At 41.1% G+C, this 10,846-nt stretch overlaps 1 pseudogene; it reads right to left on the minus strand.

Moving 5' to 3' along the window:
* Window positions 1-3,515: 3,515 nt before the first annotated feature.
* On the minus strand, window positions 3,516-4,316 carry LOC125130391 (thymidylate synthase-like; annotated as a pseudogene).
* Window positions 4,317-10,846: the final 6,530 nt, after the last annotated feature.

Genomic DNA, 10,846 nt, shown 5'->3' on the forward strand with positions numbered 1-10,846 from the left:
GCTGTATGTAGTTCATGGCAGCACAGAATTCCATTGCATGAAATAGCATAAGTTATTTATCTATTTCTCTGCTGATGCCCATTTGAGTTGGTCTGGTTTTTCACCAAGTAGTAGCGCTCTGCACATTCTTCTAGTGTTACTTGGTGCCCATGTGCAAGAGTTTCTCTAGTTTCTTTAGGAATGAAATAGATAGGTCTAAGTCATGTATACCCTCAGATGAACTAGGTAATGCCAGAGTGATTTTTACCAATTTATACTCCTACCAGCAGACATAACTGCTTCTGTTATTCCACATTCTTGGCAACATTTGATAATACAATTAAAATAATAATAAAATTACTTATTTTTTAAAAGTAATATTCTTATTTACTATTTACATATTATTATTTAAATATTTGTTATTATTATGACAGTTATATAAATTATTAACTTAATAATAAAATTAAAATAATAATAAAATAATTTTGCAAATCTGGCCCAAGTGAAGTCATGTCTTATGGCTCTAATTTGTATTTTCCTAATTACTAAAGAGAATGATATCTTTTTCTGTGCTTGGTGAACATCTATGTCTTCTTGCTTTTTTTTTTTTTTGTCTTTTTGTCCTTTTAGGGCCGCACCCACGGCATATGGAGGTTCCCAGGTTAGGGGTCGAATCGGAGCTGCAGCTGCTGGCCTATGCCAGAGACACAGCAACACTGGATCTGAGCCGCGTCTGCGACCCACACCATAGCTCATGGCCACACCAGATCCTCAACCCACTGAGTGAGGCCAGGCATCGAACCCGCAACCTCATGGTTCCTATTTGGATTCGTTAATCACTGAGCCGCGACGGGAACTCCCATGTCTTCTTGTTTTAAGAAACCTCTGTTCATATCTTTGCCCATTTTTCTATCACATTGTCTTTTTCTTATTAATATTATATTATTTTATTTTTTGCTTTTTAGGGCCACACTTGTGGCATATGGAAGTTCCCAGGCTAGGGGTTGAATCAGAGCTACAGCTGCCAGCCTACACTACAGCCACAGTACCACAGCAATGCCAGATCCAAGCCACATCTGGGAACTTACACCACTATTCATAGCAACATCAGAACACTGACCCACTGAGCAAGGCCAGGGATCGAACCCCCAACCTAATGGTTCCTAGTTAACCACTGCGCCATGACCAGAATTCCAACTTTTCACTCTTTTAATGGCATCTTTTTGTATACAGAAGTTCTTAATTTTAATGTAGTAGAATTTACCCACCTTTGTGGTTAGATGTGCATGTGTACATGTGTATATGTACTTAAGAAATCCTTCCCTACCGTGAAGTTATAAAGATAAATTTTTTCTAAAGTCTTTTTCTTCTTCTTTTGAATGTGGAACATGTCTTTATTATAGCAAGATATAAAACAAATATAGCTTGAAATGTTCATAACGGCACTTGGCATTAGCATGACTGATAGTGTTGTTTACTTTGCTCAAACTGGGGGGAAAAGTTAAATATATAACTTTTGAAATAGTTATATATATTATATATAATTATATACCTAACTCTTTTTTTTGTCTTTTTTGTTGTTGTTGTTGTTGTTGCTATTTCTTGGGCCGCTCCCGCGGCATAGGGAGGTTCCCAGGCTAGGGGTTGAATCGGAGCCGTAGCCACCGGCCTATGCCAGAGCCACAGCAACGCGGGATCCGAGCCGCGTCTGCAACCTACACCACAGCTCACGGCAACGCCGGATCGTTAACCCACTGAGCAAGGGCAGGGACCGAACCCGCAACCTCATGGTTCCTAGTCGGATTCGTTAACCACTGCGCCACGACGGGAACTCCAATTATATACATAACTCTTGAGATAGTTTTATGTATAATTCCTGAAATTTGCAGACCATCTTCATAAAAACATTATGAAGTTTGAGTGTGGTACTGAAATGCATGCACATGTTTGTTATGATATATACATTTTTGCTTTCCTGACTTTGTTCACAATCTTGACATTTTCATACAATCAGTGAGTTAGCCAAACTCAAGGCCTTTTGTTTGTTTGTTTGTTTTTGTTTTTTAGGGCTGCAGGTGTGGTATATGGAAGTTCCCAGGCTAGAGGTTGAATTGCAGCTAGATCTGTCAGCCTACACCACGGCTCCAGTAACGCCAGATCTGAGCCGCATCTGTGACCTATGCACAGCTCACAGTAATGCCGGATCCTTAACCCACTGAGCAAGGCCAGGGATTGAACCCATATCCTCATGGATACTAGTCGGGTTCATTTCTGAGCCATAATAGGAACTCCCTCAAGGCCTTTTATTACTACTCTCCAGTGGCAACATTCTTAAAAGTTAATGAATAAGAACTGACAGGTTACCAACAGGTTTTTGGCCTAGTTCCTCTTCCTATAGAGCAAAGTAAACTTTTACTTGGGTGTAAATATCCTTCAATCGATTCTTTTACAAGACAAACATCACAATTGAAAATGGGCAGTAGACCCAAATAGACACTTCTCCAAAGAAGACATACAGATAGCCAGCAGGCACATGAAAATATGCTCAACATTGTCAATTACTAGAGAAATGCAAATCAAAACTATAATGAGGTATCACCTCACACCAGTCAGAGTGGCCATCAACAAAAAGGATACAAATAGGAGTTCCCTGGTGACCTAGTGGTTAAGGACTTGGCATTTTCCTTGCTGTGGCTGGGGTTACTGCTATGGCTTGGGTTTGAACCCTAGCTGGGGAGCTTTCACACACCATGGCTGCAGCCAAAAAAAGGTCTACAAGTAATAAATGCTGGAAAGGGTGTGTGGAAAAGGGAAACCTCCTATATTATGGGTGGGAATGTAAATTGGTGCAGCCACTATGGAGAGCAGTGTGGAGGGTCCTTAAAAGACTAAAAATAGAACTGCAATATGATCCAGCAATCCAACTCTGGGTATATACCAGAAAAGATGAAAACTCTAATTTGAAAAGACACACTCCAATATTGATAGCAGCACTATTTACGGCGGCCAAGATATGCAAGCAACTCAAATTCTCATCAACATATGAATGGATAAAGAAAATGTGGTATGTGTACACACATACACACACATGCACACAATGGAATATTAGCCATAAAAAAGAATGAAATAAGGCCATTTACAGCAACATAGATGGACCTAGAATTATTACTTTCAGTGAAGTAACCCAAAGACAAATACCATATGATATCACTTACATGTGAAATCTAAAAAATGACACAAATGAACTTATTGACAAAACAGATACAGACTCACAGACATAGAAAACAAACTTACGGTTACCAAAGGGGAAGGGGTGAAAGAGGATTTGGGACCAACAGGATACACACCACCATATATAAAATAGAAAATCTATAGGACCCATTGCACAGCACAGGGAACCATACTCAACATTCTGCAACAATCTACAATGGAAAAGAATAAGAAAAACAATATATAGATTCTGAACTGAATCACCTGCTATGTACCTGAAACACTGCAAAGCAACCATACCTCAATCAAAAAAAAAAAAAAGTACTCTAAACAGCCATTTCCATTTCAATAGTCATATGAGGATTGTAGCCTTCAATCTGAAAGTCTTCAGTCTTATATCATTCATGTTCTCAACTTTTCCAAGTATTTAGAGCTCTAGGAAAGGCCTTGGTTCTCCTTGAAGCTTCATTTTCAGCTGCTCAATGTGGTTCAGATAGATGTGTGCATATCCCAAAGCGTGTACAAAGTCGCCCAGCTTCAGACCTGTAAGGTGTGTGATCGTGTAGGTGAGCAGGGAGGTAGCTGCCGATGTTGAAGGGCACACCCAGGACCATCTCCCGACCTCTGATATAGCTGGCAGGGCAGCTCACAGTTCACTACTACAGAACTGGCAAAGGGCGAGGCACAGGCAGCAGAGTGGGAGAGGGCCACAAGAAGATCTTTTGGATTCCAAGCACACAGGATGATTGTTGTGTTGTCAGTGTTGCTTACGATTGTGTCAATCACCTTTTGCAGTTGGTCCACTTTTCCACCTGAAAAATCTGCATCCATATCTTTGTATTTGACCCTCAAATGCCCTCACGGTAAGCCATAAACTGGGCCTAAATCCCCTTCTTTGGTGGAGAATCCCAGGCTTTCCAGAAGTCTCAGGATCCAAGGGCATCCCAGATTTTCATTCCCTTGGAAGACAGGTCTTCAGCATTTGTGGATACCTTGATCAACCACAACTCCTTCCTAACACCGTTCTAGAAAACACGTTTGGTTATCAGCAGGGGAAATTCATCCTTCAGGCTGTAGCGCGCCTGCTTAGCTGAACGCCTACACGGTGGCAGTGCCCGTGAGGTCATCCTGGTACTGCAGCTCCCAGAGGCCGCATCGGCGACCGCGAGTAAGCACAGGTGCAGGGGCGGCTTGGCTTTGCGACGCGAAAGAGGCGGGCGAGGTGGCCCCGCCCATTCCGGGAACCTCTTTTCCCGCCCGCTCCGCAGACTCCGCCTCTTCCTGTGACCACCGAAGGCTTTTTGTTAGTCACAGTTGCAAGTCCTTCTCGTATTTCTTAAACGTAGGAAGCATACTTGTAGGTTTCTTAAAGTATTTGAAGTTTATAGGTTTATGTTGTCTGCTGTTCCTGTTGGCTCTCAGTCACGGTGAGTTAAATCCTGTGGTTTGGGGTTTTTGACTCTGACTTCATATTTTTTTAGTGCTTTCTCCATGAGAATTTTTGAGGCCTTTGTTGAAGGTGGGTGTTTCTGCTAGATGTCTGGGGCACTACCAATGTGGGACCATTTTATCCTGAAGTATTTATTTAAGTTTTTTCAATCCACCTAGGTATTTGGGCTGCAAATTTATATTAAGGATTCTCAACGAAGAATTAAAAATTCTCAAGGGATTTTTTTTTGTTTGTTTGTTTGTTTCCTCCCATCTAGTGCATTTAGGGCAGGACAGGCAATTTTATTTACTGCCTCCTTGGGCTGGCTGGTTTCTTGTTCATCCCAAAATTGTGACTTTAGCTGTAACTTACAGTTTATGGAAAATGCAAGGGAAAGAAGAACAGGTTGAACACTACCATTCAGAAACAGTCAGGGAGTTCCCGTCTTGGCTCAGTGGTTAATGAATCCGACTGGGAACCATGAGGTTTTGGGTTTGATCCCTGGCCTTGCTCAGTGGGTTAAGGATCCGGCGTTGCCGTGAGCTGTGGTGTAGGTTGCAGATGCGGCTCGGATCCCGCGTTGCTGTGGCTCTGGTGTAGGCCAGCGGCTACAGCTCCGATTCGACCCCTAGCCTGGGAAACTCCATATGCCGCTGGGAGCGGCCCAAGGAATAGCAAAAAGACAAAAAAAAAAAAAAAAGAATCAGACAAATCAGAATGAGGGTTATTCTTGGCATTCCCTCTGTGGCGCAGTGGGTTAATGTTGTGGCTTGTCTCTGTGGCTTTGCTGGTTGGATGGCCCATCTGATAGGGTGGGTTAAGGATCCTGGGTTGCCACAGCTGTGGCTTATGTTGCAGATGCTTGGATTTGATCCTTGGCCTGGGAATTCTATATGCTACAGGTGTGCCAGAAAAGGGGGGAAGGAGAATGAGGATTATTCTCCATGACAACTGACCTAGTCTTTTTAAACAAGCCAATGACATGAGTGAAAAACGGGGGTACAGGCGGGAGTTAAGGATACTGTTTGGCAGATGCCCTCAGAGTAAGTGTCAGCTTTGAGGCTCTGCTTCCCTGTTTCCCTTTGGTCTTGATTTTGGGGGTTGGAAAATTTTTTATTTTCTTGGTGAGCCCATAAATACACTTGAGAAAAGATGTTTTCAATATTCCACTCAGAGTTTTTAATTGTTGTGGGAAAAACATTCTTGGCAGAGGCAGGTTTGGTTGCTTCCCATTTCTTTGGTCCCCTTAGGAGACAAGAATTTCTTCCTTTTGGCTCTGAGTTATTTTCTTTGACAACTTAACAAATCTCAGTGTAACATTCACATCCCCTCTATGAACCTACATATGATCTCCTCTAAATTATGAACTTTTAAAAATGACTTGAATTTTTTTTTTTTTTTTGCAATATGCCCAAAGTTGGCTTATGTGTAGCTTTTGCAGAATGTGTAATTGGCTTCTCTTTGGGCTATTTTGAACCCTTTAATATACTGTCCTAAATGGAAATTGAAGCTTATTTATGAACAGAAATCAGTGTTGAGAAATGATGTCATATGAAACAAAATTTCATGCATGTTTCTACTTTGGAGAACAGCACCCTTGACTATAATATAGGTTACCCCTTTCTACTTATCATCCTCCATAGGATGGATACAGTAGTCTTTATCCCCTTGTTTCAAGTCCTTGACATAACCATTCTGGAAACTTTCTGCCATCTTGGTTGGAATAAGCAGGTGTTGAGAAGAATAAGAGAGTCTGAGGGGCTCTCAGATGTCTTAAAAAATCTTAGGAATAATAAAGTCTTGTGGGGGAGTGAGCTCTCAGGTCCAGTGATGGGGAATGATGCTCACACATGGTTACCCTAGATTTGAATTTGGTGAGTGTGGAATTTAGTGAGTTTAGATCTCACTAGACATTTCAGATACATTCTTGGGGAAATTTTCTGCCTTGAGAACTGATCAAGGCTATTGTAAATGGTAGGTTAGATCCAAGGCAATTGTCTTAATATTGTCATATAAATTGCTGATCTTTCTTCTATAGTTTAAGTTCCTTTTGAACATCTGAACATTAATTTTTGAGATTGCTTTAGGCTGTGTCTGTGAATGTTTATGTTAGATACATACCTGTGCATATTACTTTGGGATGGTATCCCTACTGTGCACCTATATATTTTTTCTTAATCTTGATTACAATTTACAAGACAGATCACCTAGAACCAGTTTCTACTAAGCCTTTCTCTGGTTAATTCATTCAAAAAATATTTGAGTGCCTCCCTTGAGCCCAGTGCTGTGCTAGTGTGCTCACTCAAATTTATTTAGGTCAGTAAGTATTATGCACTCTATATTTGCTAGATACTACATGGAAGAATAATGCACACTCCCTGGATCCAGGAAAATCAGTTTTGTTGGAGAGAAAAATTTAAATTTTAGGACAAATCATTTGGTAGTTTTGTGTCAGCAAAAGTATAGCTTCTTGCTGTTTGTGAAAACCACATCTTATGTAATTATGGATTCCCCTTAATCCAAGTGAGCTACAAAAATGTTACTTTTTTGCATTCTCTTTTACGTTTTACCTCTCTTTGAAGGCTGCTAGGGTCTAATATCTCCTTTCCCTTTAGCAATTAGTAAATAGGACATAAGTATGATTTCCAATATACATAAATGACCCATGCCAAAAACAAGGGAACTTTATCTTGAGTCCTTATAGTGGGGAATTTTCAGGTGGGGAGATATTTTATAGGATCTTATAAGGATCTGACAGGACACAAAGGAATTGGGTATTGGCTGGACAGCCTAGGTTTACTTTAAATATAGAAAAATATCACCAATAAAAAATAAGTAGGGTGGAGATCCCTTCGTGACTCAGAGTTAATGAATCCAACTAGGATCCATGAGGACACAGGTTCAATCCCTGGCCTCCCTTAGTGGGTTAAGGATCTGGTGCTGCCATGAGCTGTGGTGTAGGTGGTGTAGGTTGCAGATGTGGGTGGGATCCCCCATTGCTGTGGCTGTGGTGTAGGCTGGCAGCTGCAGCTCCAATTTGATCCCTAGCCTGGGAACTTCCATATACCATGGGTACAGCCCTAAAAAGCAAAGAAAAAAAAAAGAAAAAAAAAATGTGGGGAAAACCAAACTATAGAAAGTTGTTTATTTATTTATTTATTATTTATTTATTTATTTTTAAAGTACTGCAGTTTTTGTTGTTTTTTGGCTTTTTAGGACTGCATCTATGGCGTATGGAAGTTCCCTGGCTAGGGGTTGAATTGGAGCTGCAGCTGCCAGCCTGTGCCACAGCCACAGCAACACAGGATCTGAGCCACATCTGCAACCTATACCTCAGCTCATGGCAATGCCAGATCCTTAACCCATTGAGTGAGGCCGGGCATTGAACCCACATCCTCCTGGATACTAGTTGGGTTCATAACCTACTGAGCAACAAGGAGAACTCCTCTTTTTTTCAAAGATACTTAGTATTGTGAATGAGGCAACATGGTACTGCCTGCTAGAGATTCTAAGGAAATCTGCTGGAGTAATTAAAATAGAACTATGAGTAGTTCATCACGTATTTGTTTTAAAAAAGAATGCTTATTATTTTATAATAATAATAATATTAATAATAAATTGTACCACTGAGTGTTTATTATGTGCCAGGAAAGTATCTTGTTCTCTAATCTTTTTTTTTTTTTTCTTGTCTTTTTGCTTTTTCTACGGGCCGCTTTTGCGGCATATGGAGGTTCCCAGGCTAGGGGTCGAATCGGAGCTGTAGACACTGGCCTACGCCAGAGCCACAGGAACGTGGGATCCGAGCCGCGTCTGCAACCTACACCACAGCTCACGGCAACGCCGGATCCTTAACCCACTGAGCAAGGCCAGGGATCGTTCCTCGTTGGATTTGTTAACCACTGTGCCACGATGGGAACTCCTTGTTCTCTAATCTTGATGACAATCTACTATGAAGTGTGTGTTATTACAATCTCCATTTTACAGGTAAGAAAATTGAGGTAAGATTAAGTAAGTTGTCCAGTTCATGACAATGGTGAGAGAAGATTCAAACCCAGGACTGACACTAGAGTCCATGGTCCTAAGCTTTTCTGCCTCCAATTTGCCTTTTAATTACAATGGTAAGAACATTAACACTTTTCCATCTTGTTTTCCATAATATTTTTACTATATTCACTTAGCAAATCTTTTTTTTTTAATAGATTGTGAAAATACCCCAAGACACTGCCCAGTATATTTTAAGTTGAGATTAGTGGAGTCCAGGTGGGATATTTTTATTGATGGTGGTTTACATTCTGAAATAGCTATACAGTATGCATATATCTAAAAAGTATTATTAAAAAAGCAGAGAGAGGAGTTCCCGTCGTGGTGCAGTGGTTAACGAATCTGACTAGGAACCGTGAGGTTGTGGGTTCGATCCCTGCCCTTGCTCGGTGTGTTAAGGATCCAGCATTGCCGTGAGCTGTGGTGTAGGTTGCAGACGCGGCTAGGATCCCGCATTGCTGTGGCTCTGGTCTAGGCTGGTGTCTACAGCTCCGATTAGACCTCTAGTCTGGGAACCTCCATATGCCACCGGAGCGGCCCAAGAAATGGCAAAAAGACAAAAAAAAAAAAAAAGTCAGAGAGAGAGGGAGAGAGGCACCTTACATACACACAAAACTCTGCAGTGATAAATTGGATAATTCACAGTGATGTCTAATCATCTTAGGGCATGGACTGTTTCTTCTAATCTTTGAATGTTCATACTGATATTTAGAGGAGCGTATCCTCGTTAACCCCTTTCATTAGATGGTGTTCTACAACTATGCTTCCATTGTGCTTCTGTCCTCCCTTGGGAAGAGAAAGATGATGGATTCAGCATAAAGCTGGATCTCACTGTATAAGTAAGGAGCCTGACTGCTGTGCACATCAGGATAACTTTCATGATACATAGAGGTAACACAATGGAAATCACAGTTTAGAAATCCAATTTATCTTGCTGTGAATAGAATTGCCTCCAATCCTGATGACAATTAGTTTTGTTCCATAACACTGTTATAGAAATGTGACATTGAAAAACTACTTGCAGTCTACTAAAGCATTCATCTACTATGAGTTCATGCCAGGGAGGGAAAATGTTAATTCTACTTAGGTGGAGAAACATAAAAGCGGTTTTTACAAAGAGGGGCCACAAGGTCAGTGTATGGCTGCTGAGGTAATGAAGTGAAGGCTTCCCTGAAACTTTTAGTTGCTAATACATTCTATTAAAGCTGCAAAATTCTGCTGATTCTTGTTTCTCAAAACCACTGGGGTTGCAGCTCAGTCACATTATAGATTAAGCAGGAAGTGATGCCAGCCTTTAATGTTCCTGGAACTGCCTCAGAGCCTGCTGCTGATGCTCTTGGCTGGCCTTGGCTTTCCTTTCTGGCTCCAGCATCCTCTTCTTCTGACATTGCTGGTGAAGTCTGTTTAGTACTTGGACTATTATGTTGAAAATCCCCAAACCTTCACACTCATTGTGAGAATTAAAAAGCCCCCTGCTATAAGTAGTCTAGAAATTTAAAAAACCTGAAATGTGGAGTTCCTGCTGTGGCTTAGTGGGTTAAGGATCCAGTGATTGCCATGAGCTGTGGTGTAGGTTACAGACTTGGCCTGGTCCTGCATTGCTGTGGCTGTGCTGTAGGCTGGCAGCTATAGCTCACTGATTCAACCCCTAGCCTGAGAACTTTCATATGCTGCAAGTGCAGCCCTAAAAAGCAAAAGCAAAGCAAAACAACTCCAAAAAACCCAAACCTGAAATATGGGTAACTTAATTTTCCACCCATTTGTAAGCAAGCATAAATCAAAATAAAAATCTCTAGTTTGGAAGGATTGGACTTAGACATCTTGCAACTCAACTGTATGTGTGTTTATTGGTCACCACAGGAGTGAGGCACTGTCCATGGAGAGATCTGGAGCAGGGCAGACTTGGGTGGGAATCCAAGCATCACCATTCACCACTTGTGTAGGCTGGTGCAAATACTTATTTGGGCATGTGTTTCTGAATTTGAGTTTCCTCTTTGGTAAATGGGTGATAATAGCTATCTTGTATGATTATTGTGGAATTAGACATTATGTATATACTATGCTTGGTATATCCTAAGTGGATATGTGTTAGCTACTATTATTAGGCAATGTGAGATTTGATTACCACCTTTAAGGAAATTGTTCTGGAAGGAGAGAGAAAGCATGTGCATAAATATCTATGCCTCA

This window comes from Phacochoerus africanus, chromosome 7 (genome assembly GCF_016906955.1).
Source record: "Phacochoerus africanus isolate WHEZ1 chromosome 7, ROS_Pafr_v1, whole genome shotgun sequence".
Classification (NCBI taxonomy): domain Eukaryota; kingdom Metazoa; phylum Chordata; class Mammalia; order Artiodactyla; family Suidae; genus Phacochoerus; species Phacochoerus africanus.